Source organism: Schistocerca americana, chromosome 1, assembly GCF_021461395.2.
Source record: "Schistocerca americana isolate TAMUIC-IGC-003095 chromosome 1, iqSchAmer2.1, whole genome shotgun sequence".
Taxonomy (NCBI): Eukaryota; Metazoa; Arthropoda; class Insecta; order Orthoptera; family Acrididae; genus Schistocerca; species Schistocerca americana.
Genome location: NC_060119.1, coordinates 182,566,293 through 182,588,926, shown reverse-complemented (window position 1 = coordinate 182,588,926; position 22,634 = coordinate 182,566,293). Strand labels below are relative to the sequence as shown.

At 44.0% G+C, this 22,634-nt stretch overlaps 1 protein-coding gene across 1 annotated transcript in view; it reads right to left on the bottom strand.

The window, feature by feature from the left end:
* The window catches only part of LOC124616998 (protein Tob1-like), a 168,606-nt gene that overhangs the window by 71,498 nt on the left and 74,474 nt on the right, over positions 1-22,634 (bottom strand). The window contains exon 2 of the mRNA XM_047145270.1: positions 10,774-10,841. The gene's annotated coding sequence lies outside the window, so the exon portion shown is untranslated. The remainder of the gene's footprint in view (positions 1-10,773; positions 10,842-22,634) is intronic.

The window sequence follows — 22,634 nt, the reverse complement described above, 5'->3', positions numbered from 1 at the left end:
GGCTCAGTGGGGATCAGTGTTCGTACTGTGTTAACCGCTAAATTGAGGAGGCGACAGCAATCGGTTACCCAGTGGCTTGTACCAGGTTGCTCTAGCTGAAGAGCTGCCAGTTCCGGTGGCACCGCATGCCTTTTCTGGGGAAACGAAAGGCGGCAGCGGCGCCAGAGCTGTGGGCCCCCGTTCGCACGGCCGCTTCTCCACGTCCTTGGCCGCCTGGTCGCATCCTACTGATGGACACACAAGCCACCTGCCGTGACGGCCCCGCACGCAACACGCAGTCTGCAGCGCAGCTACGTCCCGACTGTACGTCAACACAGCTCTTTCTGTTTACATTATTCCATCTTATCTATTGTTATTTTTATTTATTTGCTGGTATTGAATTTTGACCTGCTGCCCGTGTACTGTTTTCTTCCTTTATTAGTATTTCATCCACCTTCACCCCATATGGGTTGTCAGCAGTACAGGGCTATTACAAATGATTGAAGCGATTTTATAAATTCACTGTAGCTCCATTCATTGACATATGGTCACGACACACTACAGATACGTAGAAAAACTCATAAAGTTTTGTTCAGCTGAAGCCGCACTTCAGGTTTCTGCCGCCAGAGCGCTCGAGAGCGCAGTGAGACAAAATGGCGACAGGAGCCGAGGAAGCGTATGTCGTGCATGGAATGCACTCACATCAGTCAGTCATAACAGTGCAACGACACTTTAGGACGAAGTTCAACAAAGATCCACCAACTGCTAACTCCATTCGGCGATGGTATGCGCAGTTTAAAGCTTCTGGATGCCTCTGTAAGGGGAAATCAACGGGTCGGCCTGCAGTGAGCGAAGAAACGGTTGAACGCGTGCGGGCAAGTTTCACGCGTGGCCCGCGGAAATTGGCTCATGCCACAACTGAAGACCGACAGGATAGACTAATAGAACTTGGGAGGAGATGGGGGAGGTGGGACCTGCGTGCTGTTGCAAGACGTGTTACATTCACTATTACAAAATTTTAACTATTGTACATGTACTGACCTCAACAAAATGAAGATCCTATCCAGCTACCTTGCTCGATCTACTATTCCTCCTCACGGTAACCGCCACTGCAGCCGTGAGCACTAACGCACGCCTTTCTGATGGCGCTTGCCTCGGAGGTAGTCGGTTCGAATCCTGATCATGGAATAAACCTGCCGGCATTTGGCCAGCATGGTGAGGTGAGCTGGTGGCGTGAAGTTCCTGATCTTCAAGCCTTGTTGCAATGTCCTGGATTAAATTCCACATCCCTCCACATTGGACCGAGTAACGCTGTTGACTGTGATTCGTGTTTACATACACCTTGAAACTGCACATTATGCATTCACGGAATCTGGACTAATTCTCTATCTCTAAGCCAAAAATTTGCATTTTCCAAATATGTAAAAAGCTTGTAGATAAATTTAACGCCCATTGCTATTTAAGTCGTTATAGATGGATCACAAGCTATGATTGGTCGTGAATGAGAAAAGGTAATCGGCTATTCCCTAGAAAAGGAACAATTTTGGTAATTTCTAGAGCCGGCCGGGGTGGCGACCGGTTCTAGGCGCTACAGTCTGGAACCGCTCGACCGTTACGGTCGCAGGTTCGAATCCTGCCTCGGGCATGGATGTGTGTGATGTCCTTAGGTTAGTTAGGTTTAAGTAGTTCTAAGTTCTAGGGAACTGTTGACCTCAGGAGTTAAGTCCCATAGTGCTCAGAGCCATTTGAACCATTTTTTTTAATTTCTAGAAATGATTTTACGCCGATTCCTTGTCTGGTCATCTAGACTTCTTGTGCTTTCTCCAAATCGCCTAGGGAAAATTCTGAAATTTTTCATTTGTGACGGGCATGGCCGCTCTGTTGTCCCATTCCGAGCTCATGTTCCATCTCTAGCAATCTTGTCGCCAATGAGTTGTTAAAGCCTGTTCTTCCTTACTTTCTTGCCAAGCATGGATGTCAACTTACACTGTATGGATAAAGTACAACTGGCCCAGACATTATTTCACGCACCTACAGAGAGGCAACACAACTTAAATCTTCTGCATCTGCGGTACATGATGTAAGCTGGGTTGCCTATCTTGAACTGTATGAAATGTAAGGGGCGGTCAAAAACGATTCGTTTGATGGCAGACGTATATGCAACGTAGCACAACTCCGATGCGGGTATATAAGGCACCGACATGTAAGCAAGGGCTTAGTGTGGCCTTGGTGTCTTTACGAGATTCGTGCGATAATTGCGGGAACGTGAACAATGGCGACGTTATTACCAGACGCGTCGAAATATGGCTGCCGAAGGACAGACACCGATACACGTCCATCAGAGGATGAAAATGTGTATGTGGCAGCACGTCCGTTGAAAACTACCGAGCTGCTACTTCAGGTAACGCACGTCTCCGTAACTCAAATATCGTCAAGCAGATGTTACGTCAACACAAGTGAGAGACGTTCGAGCATTCGACTTAATCCTTCCCATACGATTATCACGCCTTCTGTCACTTAAAAAACGCCTTGTAGGGCCGACAATTCCTGTCTGACGAGGTCTTGCAGCAGGCATTTACGGACTTCTTCATGCAGCAGGACAGGGTGCTTCACCAAACTTTTATTTTCAACCTAGTTTCTGCCTGATTGGCATACCGATTCTGGCCTGCACGGTTTTCGACCGGAAACTTTTTGATTGCCTTTTATATTTTCCGGTCTAGTTCATTTTGAACCCCCCCTCCCTGCAGGAAATAACGAAATATATGTCACTGGAGGCAGTCTTTGAATGTATGGCAGTAAATATGTAGCTTCACGGAAGATAACTATAGAATACTCAAAACATTTATACTCTACAATACAGTTAATCGTTGAAATAGCCAAGCTATGGCTATATTCATTTAAACATTTTTTATTGCCGCTTGTAGTAACCACACCTTTATTTGAACTCTATGGTTCTAAGGAAATTCATAGCATACATAGACGGAAAGTTCTCTCTCAGAATCAGTTTGTGGAAAATGTGCTGCTGTGCGCGCTCAACGTAGATAACGTGTTATTTGTTTTCGGACTTCCCGGTGTCCACTCCATGGGACCTGAAGTGTTTACGACATCGCCCGCACGGCAGTCATCAGAGACGGAGCGTTGCCTAACGCGGCAGGCGTTAAAGCGGACGAATTAACAAACACGGGCTAAGGAAGGTCGGGGTTCAGTGCCCTCGGGTAGTCAGCTCGCCAGAAGGACACTGGATTCCCTATGGCGCTGTTGTGCGCTGACTAAACACGTAACTTGCTTCCGTGCTTACTCATGCTACATTTGTATGCATATACACGAAAAGCCAAAGCCCTCTTTCCACTGGACGGATGAAACCATATAGCTGCTCTGTATTTACTGACTTGTTGCTTTCGCAGTTTATGAGCGTATTGCGTGTTTTGTGAAATGGTTACGGTCCTCTGGTAGACTGAGGCAGCTGAAGAAACAGCTACGTCTCCCGACCACCAGGGGTATACAGTTGGCAATATTGGTGCTGCTATTTACTGTTTTGACTTTTGAAGTTTGTAGTTCAAAGATTAAACTTGGATCTTCAGCGAAATCTCTGTTTCAGAATCATTTGAACCACATCGGAGGACGAGATTAATATAAATTCTTTTACAGAATAGGAATAATTGTCAAGGAGAACTTTTTCATTTAGTTTTCAAGTTTTACTTTACTGTCGGTCAGGCATTTTGTATCACTGGTTAAGTGATCCAAATTTTAGTTGCGGGCATCGTGCAGCTCATTCTTGTGGTAAAGACACCCTTATGGTGGAACAATGAATGACCTTTTTTGCTTCTGGTATTGAAATTATCTACATAACTGATCCTCTTGAACCGCAATGGATTGTTTACAACAAACTTCATGAGGGAATAAATATGCTGTAAAGCAGTAGTCAGATTGCCCACCTTCTTAAAGAGATATCTACAAGATGATCAAGATGATCGTGGGTAAGCACCACGTACTATTCTTACAGCACTTCTTTGAGCAATGAAAACGTCTTTCTTAAAGATGAGTTACCCCAGAACATTAATCCATGTCATGTTGTTGAACGAAAATATCCAAAATATGTCAACTTTCTGATTTTCCTCTCTCCAAGATTTGCAATGATTCTACGTGCAAATGTGGTTAAAAATTGGTTCAAATGGCTACGAGCACTATGGGACTTAACTGCTGAGGTCATCAGTCCCCTAAATGTGGTTAAACTAAGTTATTTTGAAGCTCCAAAAGTGTTTTTTCCAATTTAAATTCTCATCAATATGGACACCTAAGAATCTTGAAGTTTCTATCCTATTCATTATTTCCTCATCATGTATTACCCTTATTACTAGTGAAGTACTTCTAGACATACAGAACTGAATATTTTGTATTTTTTTTTAAATTGAGAGAGATCATTTGTAGAAAACCAGACAATGATACATTTAAGAATATTGTTTACCATTTCTATTGTTGTTGTGTGTATGCTTCATCCGCAAAAAGAAGTCATTCTCCTTGGTGGGTACTAAAGCGCCAAAGAAACTGGTATAGGCATGCGTATTCAAATACAGAGATATGTAAACAGACAGAATAAGGAGCTGCGGTCGGCAACACCTATATCAGACAAGAAGTGTCTGGCGCAGTTGTTAGATCTGTTACTGCTGCTACAGTGGCAGGTTATCAAGCTTTAAGTGAGTTTAAACTTGGCGTTATAGCGCGAGCGATGTGACACAGCATCTCCGAGGCAGCGATGAAGCGGGGATTTTCCCGTACAACCATTTCACGATTGTACCGTGAATATCAGGAATTTGGTAAAACGTCAAATCTTCAACATTGCTGCGGCCGGAAAAAACATCCTGCAAAAACGGGACCAACGACGACTGAAGAAAATCGTTCAAAGTGACAGAAGTGCAACCCTTCCGTAAACTGCTGCAGATTTCAATGCTCGACCATCAACATGTGGCGGCGTGCGAACCATTGAACGAAATATCATCGACATGGACTTTCGGAGCTGAAGGCCCACTCGTGTGATGACTGCACGACACAAAGCTTTACTACTCTCTTGGCCCCGTCAACACCGACATTGGACTGTTCGTGACTGGTAACATATTGCTCGGTCGGACGCGTCTTGTTTCAAATTGTATCGAACGGATGGACGTTTACGGTTATGGAGACGTTCTCATGAATCCATGGACCCTGCATTTCAGCAGGGGTCTGTTCAAGCTGTTGGAGGCTCTGTAATGGTGTGGGGCGTGTGCAGTTGGAGTGATATGGGACCCCTGATACGTCTAGATACGACTCTGACAGGTAACGTACTATGCATGCTGTCTGATCACCTGCATCCATTCATGTCCATTGCGCATTCCGACGGACTTGGGCCATTCCAGCAGAACAATGCGACACACCCCCCACGTCCAGAATTGTTACAGAGTGTCTCCAGGAAAACTCTTCTGAATTTAAACACTTCCGCTGGCCACACACATTATTGAGCATATCTGCAATGCCTTTCATCGTGCTGTTCAGAAGAGATCCCTACTCCCTCCTACTGTCATGGATTTATAGACAGCCCCGCAGGATTCATGATGTTAATTCCCTTCAACACTACTTCAGAGTCCATACCACGTCATGTTGCGGCACTTCGGCGCGCTCGTGGGGGCCCTATACGATATTAGGCAGGTGTACCATTTCTTTAGCTCTTCAGTGTATATTACATGGAAGATCTATTACATAGATAAGGGACAGTAGCTGACCTAACACTGACCCTTGAGGAATGCCATACATGATATCTCCCTAGTCGGAATTACGTCCCCGGGCTATATGGTTGAATTACTAATTACAATTGTCTGCATTCTTTTGGTTAGATATGACGTTGTCCATTGGTTGGCTATACCATCAATTGCATAAAACCTCGGTTTATCTAGAACATTGTGATACAGTCAGATGCCTTAGATAGGCTGCAAAAAATACCAGCCGGTGCTATTTTATTATTTAATTCCTAAAAGTGTGGTGAGTGTACGTGTAAGTAATATTTTCAGTTGAGAAACTGTTCTGCCGGCCGGGGTGGCCGAGCGGTTGTAGGCGCTACAGGCGCTACGGTCGCAGGTTCGAATCCTGACTCGGGCATGGGTGTGTGTGATGTCCTTAGGTTAATTAGGTTTAAGTAGTTCTAAGTTCTAGGGGACTGTTGACCTCAGAAGTTAAGTGCCATAGTGCTCAGAGCCATTTTGAAACTGTTCTGAAATACAAAACGCGATTTACTAAGGATTTTATTGTTTCTGAGGTGCGATCCGCGGATATCCTCTTTGCAGAACACGGTTAATAGGGACAGAGCAATGAGTAAGCAGCACACGTTGGTGGACGTGAGGGCCAAACAGTGGAGAGCGGCCATCAGAAGTGGCAGACAGGGGGGGCAGCAGCGGATCTGCCGAGGAACAGTCTAGACGCGGCTATCAGGTATCGCTGCCGGCCGGTCGAGCTTTCCTGTTTTCTCACCGCGGCCGCCGCTTTCCGCGGCTTTTCCTGGCAGCCTGCCCGCGACTTTGCCTTCACCTTGTCGCCGAACGTACTGCGAAATTCTTCTAGGCTCCTCTCCCGCGTCAGCTCGTGGCTGTAATGGTGTGGTAACACTTCACCGCGTGCAAAATTACTTCCCGACTCCGAGTTCGGTCGTGACAATAACTCACAAAAAGCGTGACGTCGAGAGAAAAGTGTTTGTACGGATGGTGTGGGAAACTGAACAATGGGATGTATTTTCCCACAAATGTTGCTCCATATTTATGAAGGGCAGTCAAATGAAAACCCAACACGTGCCATAACGGGACCATGAAATGATTACATTCAAAAGTAATCACCAAGCTTGTTGTGACAATAATCCCATTCGGAAACGAGACGAACAATTCCTGCTTCGTAGAAGGCGCTCAGTCGCTGGCGAATCCACAACCATAGCCATTCTTACACTTCTTCGTCCGGCTCGAACCTACTTCCACGCGTGATTTTCTTCAGGTCGCCAAAGAATTGAAAATCACAGGTGAAAGATTCGGGCTGTACGAAGGATGTTGCAGAGTCCTCAACCAAATCGCTCAAGTGTTGCTATCTGACTGGCTGCGTGGGGGGGCGGGGTTTATAGCGCAACAGGACGATTCCGCCCGACAACGTTTTCAAAAAAAAAAAAAAAAAAAAAAAAAAAAAAAGTTTCAAAATGGCTCTGAGCACTATGGCACTTAACATCTGAGGTCATCAGTCCCCTAGAACTTAGAACTACTTAAACCTAGCTAACCTAAGGACATCACACACATCCATGCCCGAGGCAGGATTCGAATCTGTGGCCGTAGCGGTCGCGCGGTTCCAGACTGAAGCGCCTAGAACCGCTCGGTCACAACGGCCGGCACCAGCATTTTGAACACCCAGGGGACAAACTTTTAAGCCAACAGTGGAAACATTCCACATCTCCCCCGCCAGAGAAATCCCACATCTGTTCAGAGAAGCTCCGGTAAGGTCATATCATGTTCTCGTTCGACTGCAGGGGCTTTCTCCTCATCGAGTTCCTCGAGCGTGGAACAACAGTCGGTGTGCAGCGCTATGGAGACACTTTGCAGGAACTGCGACGTGTCTTAAAGCGAAAACGCCCAGGAATGCTGTTGGACGGAATCATACCGTTTCACGATAGCGCCCGCCCACACACTGCCAATCGCACGAAGGATACGTGCGAGTGTTGAGAAACACTGCAACATGCTCCATACAGCCCCAATACTTTACCGTGTGGTTTTCACTTTTTTTTTTCACCTGAAGAAAGACATGCGTGTATGTCGGTTTCAGTCGGAGGGGATGCGGTTGTGGATCCGTCAGCGGCAGACCACGCTCTAGAAATAGGAACTGATAGACTAGTTTCCTTGTAGGATGAATGTCTTAACGCGTGTGGTGATTAATTTTAAATGGAACGATTCCATTGTCCTGTTGTGGCCGGAGCTCGGCTTTCATTTGTCTGCCCCTTTCACTCGACTCATTTCTGTTTGACTTTTTGTCTGATCCGACAACACAGAGAATAAAGTTACAATATAATATATATGACATGGAATACCAACAGAATTATTTAAATCATAACTGGTATAAAACACGTGCCACAGAAATAATAATATTATTACCAAACATTATTATATTCTAATGATATTAAAAATTAAGTGGACAAGTTAAATGCGAAATGAAGAGTCATTAGAAAGGACAGATTGCCAAAGACATCCATAGGAAACCTTTAACTGCCGAATGGTAGGTTGCTGCGAAGGCATAGCAACAAGAAGTAGTTAACTTGTTACTACAAGGAGCAATAGCAGGGATAATTTGTAGTGGCAGTGGTTGTTTCCTGACTTCTGGAAACTGTGTACGTTAATTGTTTAATATTTTAGTATGGAGAATAAATTGTTCCTGTCCTCAGTCAACTACGTTTACTGACATTTGCCTACTCTTTATCGCTTAAGAATGTCTAAGGTTTCATCTACGGGACTCGAGTTTGGTAATCGAGATTGTATATTCGGTTATTATTATCCAGCATAATGTGGGGTGGTTATTAGAGGACTGCAAATTTCATCCAGCTGAGATTATGTGCTTGAAGATGAAGCTTTACATCGTCGGTATCGATATCGAATACACAAAAACCGATGACAAGAGATGAATGAAAAAAAAAACAATTCTCTGGAATAAAAGATAACAGGTAAGGGTGTTAGTTAGATGTTGTAGACATTTACAGATGAGAGGATTAGGACAGCCGGCCGAAGTGGCCGTGCGGTTAAAGGCGCTGCAGTCTGGAACCGCAAGATCGCTACGGTCGCAGGTTCGAATCCTGCCTCGGGCATGGATGTTTGTGATGTCCTTAGGTTAGTTAGGTTTAACTAGTTCTAAGTTCTAGGGGACTAATGACCTCAGCAGTTGAGTCCCATAGTGCTCAGAGCCATTTGAACCATTTTTTTGATTAGGACAAGGCAGGAAGACGTTCTGGGTGGCAGCAAATCAAGTCTGGTGACCTACATGCAAGTTAATACGGTATGGGGTGCTCGATGTGACGCCCTATGTTACTTGAATACCACTTGTGATCAGTTTCAATTTGCGTCACCAGAGCGACAAACGCAGCAATCAGTGTATCAAAACCTATGGAACAATATTACAAACAATTTTCGAGTTCTATAGCGCTGGAATACATATCTAAAAACTCTAAAAAATACGAGATGGTGACTAACAGTTAGAGAGACTGTGTTAGCAGTCGCTTTAGTCTCAAAGTTTACGATTTAATTCAGTTTTATCCATATTTTCCAGCTGTGAATGTGACTGTATTCAATACACAGGAAGTGTGAATGAAAACGCCTTCATTCATAACTTTTCGTGTTTTTTTTTTTTTTTTTTTTTTTTTTTTTTTTTTTTTTTTTTTTTTTTTTTTTTTATTACAGGTTGCGTTTCGGGCTGCTGCGGGTCCATTGTCAGGTACAAAGCGTCTAATACGTAAATTACTTTTGCTCTTCAGTGAGGTGAAATGCGTGTTCCTGTTATGAGAGAGATAGATGTTAGGTATTGTATTTCGTGCATCAAATGGGTGCGATAAGCGAGAAACAGTGGAAAAACTGTGAAAAATTTACCGAACAAACAAAGACGAACATTTTTAACCTTTTGAGGTCAGCATACATCGGATTATTCAATGCAAACCTATTCAAAAAACAATGTAACAACTGTATTCTCCGCTAATCGTAAGTCAGGACACTTATTAGACCACAGCATAAAATGAGGTAACCAAAATACAGCAGCAGTGGAGTGTTTAAAGTATCATGCCCCAGATGTCCTAACTAATATGTAGGTATACAGGCAGAAATTTCTAAACCCGTTTCCAAGAACACGTGAATGCTTTTCAGACTCAAACACTTTGAAAAATCAGTTATTGCCTAGCATATGCTAAAAACCAAATATATTATTAACAGGATAGAAAATAATTTGGTGATGCTACACAGTGAAGCCAATATTAAGGCCCTAAATCTACTAGAGCAACTAGAAATATACCACCACAAAATCAAAAAGCTTGAATCTATGTCAAATGAACAGAAATATTTTATTAGCCATAGTTATTTTAGTAATTTAAAAGTCTTATTTTAAATTTAGTCCTTCCATAGGTCAACTTCTTAATATTCAGACCTCTAACCATGTATGTGACACTACGTGATATACTTCGTCTTCGATCATAACATGTTGAAGTACAGTACAAGTGCGAACTATTTAAAAAAAAAAAAAAAAGAAAAAAAAAGAAAACTGAAATGTGTAAACAAATGTGCGCCTTGAATGACGTGATATACGACAATAGAACGAATGAACCAACGTCTACGGATCTCACAAGGTTAAAAATGCTAGTCCTTGTTTGTACGGTAAATTTTTCACTGTTTTCCCACTGCTCCTTGGTTTTTTTCCGCATTTGATTCACGAAGTACAAAACATATCATTTAACTTTCTCAAAACAGAAACATGCATTTCAGCTTACTCAAGAGTAAAAGTAAATTTCGTGTTAACGATTTGTATCTGAAGACTGACCCATAGGATTCGAAATGCATCGTGTGAGTTAATAAAACACGAAAAAATTGTGAGGGACGGCGTTTTTATTCATACACCGAGTTACGATTTAATGTCTTTATTACTTGAAAGACATCTTAGATTTTAGTTCCCTGTACGTAAGGAAATGATATCGTCTAGACCATTTGTTGTTAGTCATTAGTGAGGCGATTTTCTTTGAAAGTTAGCTACGAGGTAGAGTGGGAAGCAGCTTACCTTGGAGGTGCGTTGCCCTAGCTCAGCATGACGAGCTGTTGCCTTTCTCGATGGAATTCTGCGGTTTTCTGCGAACACACAGACAGAAGACATATCGTCAAAACACAATAAAGCCACTTGCTAGGTCTAAACACGCTCGGCGTCCGAGGCGTTATAACATTACTGTGCGCAGCTGCGTAATCTCTGCGTCCTGTTAAAAGACATAATAACCTAAAGAGAGCTACGTATGTCGCTTACGGCTGTGGACAGTAGCCAGGGGCTGCTGTCCACAGCGGTACGTAGCACGTTTACTCCCTTGAAAGTACAACTTGTGTCTGGCTGTTGTTTGTTGATCCCTGAGAGAACTGACTTGGATACAACTAATGATATATTATGATACACTTTGGAAGTTTAACGATTCGAACAGCTACAAAGACCCCGATTATTTTTTAAATCCTTGTGCTGTTTGAAACTGTATCTGTGTTATATGTATTTTATCCCTAAAAAAACATAACGTTAAATGGATGTGTGCACCTCACCTATAGTTTCAAATTCTCTCTCTCCCTCTCTCTCTCTCTCCCTCTCTCTCTCTCTCTCTCTCTCTTTGTCTGTCTGTCTCTCTTTCTCTCTCTCTCTCTCTCTCTCTCTCTCTCTCTCTCTCTCTCTCACACACACACACACACACACACACACACACACACACACATATGCTTGTGCACACACAGACACACACACTGAATTTTTTTTAAACGTGGTAGATTGAATTCTAACGCAGTGCTTCGAATCAGGAGTCTACAAGCACGGGTTTTCTAATACATAAAATAGCCGTTTCATTACTTCTACAGTTATATCATCTTTGTCAGTTTTTACTCTGATGAAAGGTTCTTATAATTTATACATTTGTAAACGATATAAGTACATTCGAACTGTACCGAACATATACCTTTTCCTTCAACAAGTGCTACGTGACTATACAACTAAAAATAGATATAATATTTTGTTGCAAACGTTTGTCTATGATCATTCATTGAACTGTTGCAGTTGCTGGAAGCTCCGCCGATCGTTCTTGAAAGCTGTTTCCATAGGTTGTGGCGTTAGAATAATCATATATTGATTATAATGTCACTGACTTTCCATCTTCGCGATCTGAGATATTAAAAATGTCACGTACATTTAAACAATGACTGTTGCTTGTAATTTTCGTGATGAGGTTACCTTGTAGACTGATAAATCATTACTCTCTCTCTCTCTCTGTTTTCTTTTCGGCGAGGGAGTGGTGGGGGCAGGTATTCAGTCTTGTGACTGGTTTCATTCTGATCGCCACTTTTTCATCTCCTACAATGTTTTCAAATCAGAATATCACCTACACCCAAAGTTCCCAATTATGTCTTGCGTATGTTCCAAACTCGTCTCCCTTTAGAATTTTTGGCCTCTAATTCTCCACCTAGTACCGTGGAAATTACTTTCTGATGTCTTAACCCCCATCCTGTCGCTTCTTCTGTTTAACGTTTTCCACATAATCCTTGCTTCGCCGATTCTGTGGTGGAGCATCTCATTTCGTATGTTTAAGAAATCAGGCTGGTGTGTATTTAGAAATTGAGAAATGCGCTGAGGCTAAGAAGAGTGAAATGGGCGAGAACGCGATAGGAGAGATGCAGCATCTCTGGACAGAAAGAAATGAGGTGATTGTAATGGGTTAGTGTTGTGTGACAATGAGAGGAGGAAACCGGTTGGTGGCACAAAGCCTACTCTTCTAGAATAACACGAAGGGGAAAGAGAGGCTTAACGTCCACGTCTGACAAACGGATCATCACCAATAGTGTCACATGCTCTCAATTCAGTACGCACTTGGAGAGGTTTCGAGTTTCGTACAGAACATGGGCACAAAATGTGGTGATCAGGAACTGAATGCCACAACCTCTTCTCCCTTTCCGCCCAAATACTAACGATGAAAATTTCTTCAACCAGTGGATTCCGTAGCGGCTACTTCCAAGTCAAGCGCCATCGCACGTGCGCGCTTTAGCGATTTCTGCTAGGGATGCAGTCAAAACAGATACGCAGTGGACCCTTCGTAATAGCTCGGACGAAATGAACCTCAAATTACATCTGCTAGTACCTTGTCCAAGATAGCGATAGGAGATTCCTACATTGCTCTCATCGTTCGTGACCCGAATATGAAACTAACTTCGACTCTGTAATCTTTTGACCACCGGTTCATCGTTGTCTGGTAAAATTTGTTCTCACTGATGACAACAGAAATTTCGAAGCGCACATGAACGGCCAACTGTATCTTCTGGCTCCTTACGCAATTCCAGCAGAAAAGGAGGCGGCGCGTTAGTGCGTGGTGGAGCCGACAATCGGCGTTTAACTGCGCGTCGAGTGGCAGCAGCGAGGAAAACAGGCTGATTGCTGGAAGACAGGCTGTCAGGGCCGGACGGTGGGGAAGTCCACTGGAGTTCCTGGAAACGTGACGGCGGTCCAGCTCCATGACGAAGGCATACATATTGAATTCCAAGAAGCACCCTGAATGGAAACGCTCAGAAGACACTCTCCTTGGATGGAAGCTTAAAATAATTTCTGAATACAAGGAAACAGCGGATGTTAATTGAATACACAACTTACGATATTAATGACATCTGGGAAAATGGGATAGTTGAAGACAGGTATAATCTTTGTCTTCAACTATCCCATTTTCCCAGATCTTCAATAAGGTGCCTCGTGATCCCTTGGTTCCGAAAGCACCTACCACACGAGCGCCATAAATTTGCCAACTTTCGATTTCGATTGGCTCCGACATAATGCACTCACGACCACACGGAACAGTGTTCCGACCACGACTGACACTGCACCGGTGCCGTTCATATTCAAATACAACAGCGATATCTGCAGGTTTGGCTGGCATCTGAATTTATTTTCAAGTCTACATTTCCGGCGGTCTTTCCATATACCTGCCCAACCCCTGTAGATTAACGCGTCCACGTGCTATATTATTCGATAAGTCACCATAGCCAGCCGCTGTGGCCGAGCGATTCTAGGCGCTTCAGTCCGGAACCGCGCTGCTGCTACAGTCGCTGGTTAGAATCCTGCCTCGGGCATGAATGTGTCTGATGTCGTTAGGTTAGTTAGGTTTAAGTAGTTCTATGTGTAGGGGACTGATGACCTCAGATGTTAAGTCCCATAGTCCTTAGAGCCAATTGAACCATTTTTGAAGACACCACGAAGCGTGTCCGGATGACATTTGCGGAAGGCATGTTGATCAAGAAATGAATCTCACCATCTTTCCGTATCATGTCATACCGACTGAGACGTCGCAAAGGTTTAAATCCTCAACCAGCCATCCAGAATTATGCTTCCTGCCCTTACCGTTAATCGTCCAAGGCAAATTCCAGGCTATTTCCTGTGAAAATAATCCAGCCGAATGCCTTTCTCAGTCTTTCCCCAATCTGAATTTGTCCTCAGTCCTTAATAATCTGACCACAGACGGGACTTACATGCTAATGTTCCTTACATGCTTCCCTTGCCACCCAAAGCTGGGACTGGAATCTTTTTTTCTCTGTGATTTGAACTCCATGTCGAACAGCATTGCGCTAGGGACTTCGACTGCTGAGCACTGTGCTGACGTAGGAATATATATATATATATATATATATATATATATATATATATATATATATATATATATATGTTAACATTTAGCTATAGCTCTAAGCTACCTCTTTACATCGTCGTCACTCGGACTTAGACATTTACCGCAGCACGGTACCAACTTTCCCTTACACTCATCATAGAAGATCTTCATGACGCAGGCGGTCACGGAAGGAAGCGACGCTGCTCCCAGCGGAGGTTCGAGTCCTCCCTCGGGCATGGGTGTGTGTGTTTGTCCTTAGGATAATTTAGGTTAAGTAGTGTGTAATCTTAGGGACTGATGACCTTAGGACCTGAGTTTACCGCCAATTCTCTACGCCGGTCTGCAGTTCGTTGTTTGTGCCAAAATGTTGTCCTCATAGCCAGCATTTCAGTTGAGCAAAGAGATGAAAATCAGAGGGAGTCAAGTCAGAGCTGTATGGTGGATCATCACTTGTAAGTACGCTGTTTAGGTTTTTATGTTGGTAACGTCACCTAGCGTTCTGTATGAAAATCACTGGCTGTGCTGTGTGCAGTCTGTGCCTGGTGGGCATTGTTGAAATAGTCGCTATTGTAGTGTTGGGCAGTTGGCGCGTAGCGTTGCGCAGTTGGAGGTGAGCCGCCAGCAGTAGTGGATGTGGGGGGAGAGATGGCGGAGTTTTGAGAGCGGATGATGTAGACGTGTGTCCATCAGAGACAGTACATTTGTAAGACTGGATGTCATGAACTGAGATATATATATATATATATATATATATATATATATATATATATATATATTATGACTTTTGAGCACTATTAAGGTAAATACATTGTTTGTTCTTTATCAAAATCTTTCATTTGCTAACTATGCCTATCAGTAGTTAGTGACTTCAGTAGTTAGAATCTTTTATTTAGCTGGCAGTATTGGCGCTCTCTGTATTGCAGTAGTTCGAGTAATGAAGATTTCTGTGAGGTAAGTGATTCATGAAAGGTATAGGTTATTGTTAAATAGGGCCATTCTTTTGTAGGGATTATTAAAAGTCAGATTGCGTTGTGCTAAAAATAGTGTCAGTTTAAGCACAGTCATTTACAATTTTTCTAAGGGCACGTTTCACACTTAGCATCGAAAACGCTGTAGGGGCGTCTTCGTTAGAAGGTTCTGTTGAGTCGCCGGGTCCACTCGCTGAACAAGATCATCGGTTGACGCTTGCTTCCTTCCCTGACCGCCTGCGTCATGAACAACCGTACGTGCTTCAAGTTCCTGCACTATTGCCGCACTTTGCTGTCACTCATGATAGTTACGCTGTATGGGCTGCATGAAACTCAGGCGGAACCCCTCAGCATGAATAAGTCGAATGACAGCAGGCACTTCATACCTAGCGGAAGACTCTGTTGTTCTAGGTATCTTTACGTATTCACTGTGTGCTCAGAACCGAAAAATGCGGCGTAACGCCATGGAAGGGCATACTGGAGACACCTGCGGAAAGCTTCATCGGATTGTACTGAGGTTTTAATGTCGTGACCTATCGGACCATTTTTTATAAGCCGCTTAATTTTATGGACTGATGTAGTACGGAAGGCATCCAGATAGCACACATATCCATCTATCCTGTGTGTAGTTGCGGAAGAACATAATTAGGACAGATGGAATTCTTAAAATACGGTTAACGAAAATCCCACCGGATACACAGAATTGTCTGTGAGACATAGGAAAGTCAGAAAACTGTCGTTGAAGTGAGGGTGTGCTCACTGCAAAAACGAAATTTTGGGTCTTTTCCGCTAGGATGAGTGTTGCGGACAGGGGAGACAGATGTAGGCGAGGCTGTGGCGTAGGACGCGGCAGGAGGGCGAGCCTCCGCGGGCTAATTCTGTGTTGTTGACCAGTGAGTCACAAGAATGCCGGACCGGAGCCAAGCGCCCGCCCCGGGTTTTGCAAGCTGTGGCCGCAGCAGCAGCAGCAGCAGCGGGGAAAGCTGCGCCCGCAAATAGACGCGCGGGGGTGGCCGGCGTCGGCGTCGCCGTTTTAGGAGGTTCGCGGCCCCCGTCAACAATGGCCAGCTGCACCACCGAGGTCAAGTTGAGGTCGAGGCCACCGGGCTCCGACGCTGCCCCCGTGCTTTGTGGAGGGCAGCGCCGCGACTCGATGGCTAGTAACCAGAAAGTATGACGAAAAACGTAGCTTCCGTCCCCAGGCGCCGGCGGACTCATCGGTACCGACCGACCGCCGTGTCATCCATCCAGGGAATGTCTGCCGGTATCGACAGGGGATCTCAAGTTGATTCCGTATTTCTAGATTTCCGGAAAGCTTTTGACACCGTTCCTCACAAGCGACTTCTAATCAAGCTGCGGGCCTACGGGGTATCGTCTCAGTTGTGCGACTGGATTCGTGATTTCCTGTCAGGAAGGTCGCAGTTCGTAGTAATAGACGGCAAATCATCGAGTGAAACTGAAGTGGTATCAGCTGTTCCCCAGGGAAGCGTCGTGGGACCCCTGCTGTTCCTGATCTATATAAATGACATGGGTGACAATTTGAGCAGTTCTCTTAGGTTGTTTGCAGATGATGCTGTAATTTACCGTCTAGTAAGAGGGCAGAAACTGTAGAGGAAGACAGAGATTGGAATACGTCAAGCAAATAATTGAGGACGTAGGTTGCAAGTGCTACTCTGAGATGAAGAGGTTAGCACAGGAAAGGAATTCGTGGCGGGCCGCATCAAACCAGATAAAACCAGATGAAAAAAAAAAAAAAAAAAAAAAGTTCATCCGAAGACCAGTATCAGTTGCAAAGCGATTTAGAAAAGATTGCTGTACGGAGTGGTAGGTGGCAGTTGACGCTAAATAACGAAAAGTGTGAAGTGATCCACATGAGTTCCACAAGAAATCCGTTAGAATTCGATTACTCGATAAATAATACAATTCTCAAGGCTGTCAATTCAACTAAGTACCTGGGTACCTGGGTGCTAAAATTACGAACAACTTCAGTTGGAAAGACCACATAGATAATATAGTGGGGAAGGCGAGTCGCCGGCCGAAGTGGCCGTGCGGTTAAAGGCGCTGGAGTCTGGAACCGCAAGACCGCTACTGTCGCAGGTTTGAATCCTGCCTCGGGCATGGATGTTTGTGATGTCCTTAGGTTAGTTGGGTTTAACTAGTTCTAAGTTCTAGGGGACTAATGACCTCAGCAGTTGAGTCCCATAGTGCTCAGAGCCATTTGAACCATTTTTTTGAAGGCGAGTCAAAGGTTGCGTTTCATTGGCAGGACACTTAGAAGATGGAACAAGTCCACTAAAGTGACAGCTTACACTACACTCGTTCGTCCTCTGTTAGAATATTGCTGCGCGGTGTGGGATCCTTACCAGGTGGGATTGGCGAAGCACATCGAAAGGGAGCAAAAAAGGGCAGCTCGTTTTGTATTATCACGTAATAGGGGAGAGAGTGTGGCAGATATGATACGCGAGTTGGGATGGAAGACATTAAAGCAAAGACGTTTTTCGTCGCGGCGAGATCTATTTACGAAATTTCAGTCACCAACTTTCTCTTCCGAATGCGAAAATATTTTGCTGAGCCCAACCTACATAGGTAGGAACGATCATCGAAATAAAATAAGAGAAATCAGAGCTCGAACAGAAAGGTTTAGGTGTTCGTTTTTCCCGCGCGCTGTTCGGGAGTGGAATGGTAGAGAGATAGTATGATTGTGGTTCGATGAACCCTCTGCCAGAGTAATCATGTAGATGTAGATGTAGATGCCAATGGCATCAGTGGATGCAGCGTGGAGGAGCAGGAGTCGGCACACTGCTCCCACGGCCGTTGTCATTTTTCCTGAGTTGGAGCCGCTACTACTCAAAGTAGCTCTTCAATTGGCGTTCTACTTCTCCCACCACGGAAAAATCTCTGCTAGTACCGGGAATCGAAGCCAGGTCATCCGTATGGCAGTCGCCCACGCGGACCACAGGACTATGGAGACGACGGAAGGTGTAGTAGGGACTGTGAAATTTACTACACATGTAAGGCGTGTTTATTTCTATTGTCTATTGTCAAACCACAATTTATGAAAGATGTTTGTATTTTATTAATAGGATTAAGTAGGAATAATTAATATTTGTCATGTTGGAAATAATTGTGGTAGCAGGGAATGTCTGCTCCAAAGTATTGTTGGCAGGAGAGACCGCATATTGATATAATTTTAAAAAGGGCGGGAGAGACCGCGTATCGATACATTTTAAGAAAAGAGCGGGAAAGACAGCGCGTTGATACATTTTGTAATGGTAGCAGGGATTGTCTGCACCAGAAAGCATTGTTGGCGGGAGAGACCGCACTTTAGCGTTCTTAGGAAGTCGGTAGTAAGCGAGATGTGAAGCGAGTCGGTAGCAGGTCTGAAGCGAGAGGTTGAGAGGAGCGGTGTGCCTGCCAGCCACCAGCTATGATTTAAAAGAGTTTATAAACGGATGTACAGAGACATCAGGTAACTATTATCATAAGAGAAACTAAAATTATTGAATATTTTTTTGAGAAACTCAAGACTACTGAAGGTATGTTTGCGCAATGCTAGTTGTAAGATTATTGTAAAAAGTAAGTCCCATTTGAACGTTTGTAAAATCATTTCATTCAGAATATAATTAATTTTTGCCAGCAATATTGCATTACTGATTATAATCCATCCCAAAAACCATCAGCGTAAAACTTTGTAAAATTTTATTGTTGTCAAGAAAGAGATTAACTATGAATTACGTAACTTCAGTCAAATTGATTAAAGAATAACGTCAGCTTTGCTATTAAAGAATAACGTCAGCTTTGGTAATAAATACAGCCACGTATTATGACAGCCCACCAGCAGCTAATAGAGTACAGTAAAACAGAGTAAGTATATTCATGTCGCAGTTCGATGTAGCAGTCAGATGGCGATCCGGTAACAGTAAAAAAGGAAAGGAACAGTTTTGGGTTATTGCAGGTAACGACTGAGGGCCACGACGACGACACATACTATGTTTCGTCGAAATAATCAGAAAATCACTTTTAATAAGCGGCATTTAAATTTGTATGCTAAGATTGAGAAGGAGAGTTAATTTCAAAGGGAAGATTTCATTTGTTATTATTAAGCAAGGGACAGAAATCCTAAGGGAAGGTTTCATAGGTTATTGTAGAAGGGAAGGTTGCGTAAAACAGAGATATAGAGGAGACGGGAAGGTTTCACAATAGTCACCTCTGGCAGCAAGAACTGCTCTAATTTTGCTGGGGATATAGGTGAAGAGAGCTTTGATGACAGAGACAGGTATCTCATTCCATGCCAGAGTCCATCGATCGAAGTGACCTCTGAGTTTTGTCTCAAAATGGTTCAAATGGCTCTGAGCACAATGGGACTTAACATCTGAGGTCATCAGTCCCCTAGAAGTTAGAACTACTTAAACTTAACTAACTTAAGGACATCACACACACCCATGCCCGAGGCAGGATTCGAACCTGCGACAGTAGCAGTCGCGCGGTTCCGGACTGAAGCGCCTAGAACCGCTCGGCCACCGCGGCAGGCTGTGAGTTTTGGCGTGTTGGTCTCTCGGCATCCAATGACCAGATGTTTCCAGTGGGAGAGAGCGCCGGGGAACGTGCTGGTCAGGACAAGAGAAGAACATCCTCTGCAATTGGACAGCACGGGCAACATGTAGTCTTGCATTATCTTGTTGAAAGATAGCACCACAGCCTCCGACTTTAATACACAGAAATGTAACACCTTATATCGAAATTACCGGCTGTGCGAACAAGACGTGATCATTCAGCCAATTATATCAGGAAAGAGTTTGACACAGTGCCAAATTGTAGACTGTCAATGAGGGTCCGAGCACACACATTAGGTTCCCAAATACGCGAGCATCTCGAAGACTTCGTAAATAGTAGAATCCAGTATGTTGTCCTGCACGGTGAGTGTTCACCATGGACAAGCGTATCTCCAGTAGTGCTCCAGGGAAGTGTGATAGGACCGCTGGTTAAAATAAAACTGACGGTGTTCCGAGTGCTGCAATGCGGGCTGCATACATGGCGGGATGCTGAAACATCGTAGGTATGATCATTAACCAGTGTGCTCGTGGGGTATGCTGAAAAGATAATAGTTTAACTTTCTGCACCAGGTAAAAATATGACGCTGTAAGCAGTTATAGCCGGCTGGAGTGGCCGAGCGGTTCTAGGCGCTACAGTCAGGAACCGCGCGACTGCTACGGTCGCAGGTTCGAATCCTGTCTCGGGCATGGATGTGTGTGGTGTCATTAGGTCTCCCCTGGTCAACAGTCTAAAAGATTTTACGTCGCATTTTACACTGGTATCCCTAAAAGATTCAGAATTAGCTCCAATTGAAGCCCCATCAACGCCGCGACTTTACGCTTCGTTTCTTGACACACATGGAAATCGATGACATATGACGCGGGAATATTCCTCGGACATACGAGACACATTTTCCACTGCACGGTGCTGTGAATGCATGTGTGTCGCATATGAGGTTCTACTCTTCAACGTGTTGTGCAGGGAGGATCACTGTACTCAGATTATGTGACAGTGTGGCGTGGTTTCATAAATTCCTACATGCTCGGTGAGTTTTCCTTTGAGGAGATGACACCCCGCGAAACTGTTAGGTGTACAGTGACGTCTGTACGCTACAAGGACCGCTTTGTGCAACACGTGATTCCAGCTTTGCAGGAAGGCAACTGCGTCCACGCCACTTTTTTCACGTAAGATGGGGCGACGTCACATGTCGCCTGCCAGATGAAAGATATGCTTCGAGAAACCTTCGGTAACGAACGCATCATCTCTAGGTAATTTCAAGATGTGTGTCCTTCCATGTGACTTCGGTTGTGGGAATATCTAAAAGGCGGTGTCTATCAGGGATGTATCCAGATTCTTCACGATCTGAAGGATAGTATACGATGATATATCACTCTGATTTCACCGGATACGCTGTGAGCAATTATCGGCTATGCTGTGTTACGGATGCAGTAGTTTGCTGAGTCAGGAGACTATACCGAACACAAGTCGTAGCTTGTGACCAGATCCTAATAAAAGTGCCTGAACCACCATTATCATGTATTTGATCGTCCCTCTGCTGTTCTCGCACCCACACGAAGTTTGCTTGCAGCGCGATTTTTTCACCTGGTGGCAGAAAGTGGAACGATTATTTTTTCAGCATACTCCGCAACAGCACTGATTTATGGAGATACCTACGATGTTTCAGCGTCTTACGATGTCCACACAGCGCACTGCAACACTCGGAACACTGACAGTTTAACTGTCACCACCTGGTATATAAATGATGTGACAAACAGTATGGGCGGCATTCTGCAGCTGTTTACCAATGACTCTGTGTTGTATGTAAATACGTCATCGTAGGATGATACAATATTAGTTAGAAAAAATGTTTATTTGGTATGAGGAAAGGCAGCTAGCGCTAAATGCAGAAAAACGTAAGTTAATGCAGATGGTCAGGAAATACAATGCCTTAATGTTAGAATACAGCATTAGTAGTGTGCTACCTGACACAGTCACGTCAGTTACATACAAAGGCGAAACATTCAAAGCGATGTTAAATGGAAGGGGCACATAAGGAAGGTAGCGGGGAAAGCGAATGGCCAACTTCTACTCATTGGGATGACTGGGTGTTGTGTGATGTCCTTAGGTTAGTTAGGTTTAAGTGGTTCTAAGTTCTAGGGGACTGATGACCATAGATGTTAAGTCCCATAGTGCTCAGAGCCCATCTACTCATTGGGTGCATTTTAGAAAGGAGTGACTCGTCTGTAAAGGGGAGTGCATAGAGAAGATTAATGTGACTCATTCTTGAGTATTCCTCAAGTGTTTAGCATACCAATCAGGTTGGACGACAGAAAGATATCGAAGCAATTCAGAGGGGTGTTGCTAGATTCCTTCCGGTAGGTTTGGTCAACAGTAATACAGAGATACTTGGTGAACTCAAATGGGCCTTCTTGGAGGGCAGACGACGGTTCTTTTCGAGAAACGCTACTGAGAAAAATTATAGACCCGGCATTTGAAGTTGATTGCGTTATTGTACGCAACAGCAAACGTTTTTCCATGAAGGCATTGATCGTCGTGTCTCACAGTGGAAAAAATGTAATAAGAGTTATGGCGATTACTTTTGAAATGATAAACAGTTTACACACTTTCTTTCCATTTGTTGCGTTTACATTTGACTGCCATTTATACAACAATATTTTTCCAAATGTAATTTACATAACATTTCAAGAAAATTTATTGTTCACTAAACAGGAAACTATTATGTTCTTAAAACG